This window comes from Schistocerca serialis, chromosome 5 (genome assembly GCF_023864345.2).
Source record: "Schistocerca serialis cubense isolate TAMUIC-IGC-003099 chromosome 5, iqSchSeri2.2, whole genome shotgun sequence".
NCBI classification, from domain to species: domain Eukaryota; kingdom Metazoa; phylum Arthropoda; class Insecta; order Orthoptera; family Acrididae; genus Schistocerca; species Schistocerca serialis.
Window position 1 is genome coordinate 513,982,041 of NC_064642.1, and position 985 is coordinate 513,983,025.

Here is a 985-nt window from a genome sequence, read left to right on the forward strand (position 1 = left end):
TCAGCGAAGACGTATCTGGAGACGCACTGGACAGTGCTGGGACACCAACCTGACGGTCGCCCGTCATACGGACCGACAGCCAGGAGTGATGGTCTGGGGTGCCACTTCTTTTCATAGCAGGACACCTTTGGTCGACATCCGCGGCAACCTTATAGCACAGCGGTACGTCGGCGATATTCTACGCTCCATTATGTTGCCCTTGACGGCAATCCATCCTGGGCTTGCATTTCAGCAAGATAATGCCCGCCAGTACACAGCGAGCTTTTCTACTGCTTGTCTTCGTGCTTGACGAACCCTAACTTGGCCAGCAAGATCGCCGGATCTTTTCTCAGTTGAGAAAAAAACTCCTCCCGAACAGGCCATGAAGGCCCAAAGGTACCGACCGGCCCCCGTGTCATCCTCAGCCCACAGGCGTCATTGGATGCGGATATGGAGGGGCATGTGGTCAGCTCACCGCTCTCCCGACCGTATGTCAGTTTCCGTGACCGGAGCCGCTACTTCTCAATCAAGTAGCTTCTCAGTTTGCCTGAGGGCACCCCGCTTGCCAACAGCGCTCGGCAGACCGGATGGGCACCCATCCAAGTGCTAACCCAGCCCGACAGCGCTTAACTTCGGTTATCTGAAGGGAACCGGTGTTACCACTGCGGCAAGGCCGTTTGCCCTTAATTGAGAACGTTTGGGCCATTATGGGCAGCGCCCTGCATCGGCTCCGGATTGTGACGATCTAACGCGCCGATTTGATACAATTTGGCTTGATATCCCTTGCTAACAAAGAAATTCGATACGTTGCGCCGTTTCCGAGTTAATCAGCATTGAAGTTGGCCAATCAGGACGTTACGCGCAAATTCAAGCGACCCGCCAGAGACGGCGTCACAAAATGTGTTCATTTTGTTTCCTAAAACCAAACAAGAGAGCGATACAAGAACTGAACATGGGAAGATAGTAAGGGTCGAGCCCGAGCCAAAGGCTTGAGCCGTCCCGTGCG

The 985-nt window shown here is 54.2% G+C and overlaps 1 pseudogene; it reads right to left on the reverse strand.

Moving 5' to 3' along the window:
* Positions 1-542: 542 nt before the first annotated feature.
* Positions 543-660, reverse strand: LOC126482985 (5S ribosomal RNA; annotated as a pseudogene).
* Between the last annotated feature and the right edge of the window lie 325 nt (positions 661-985).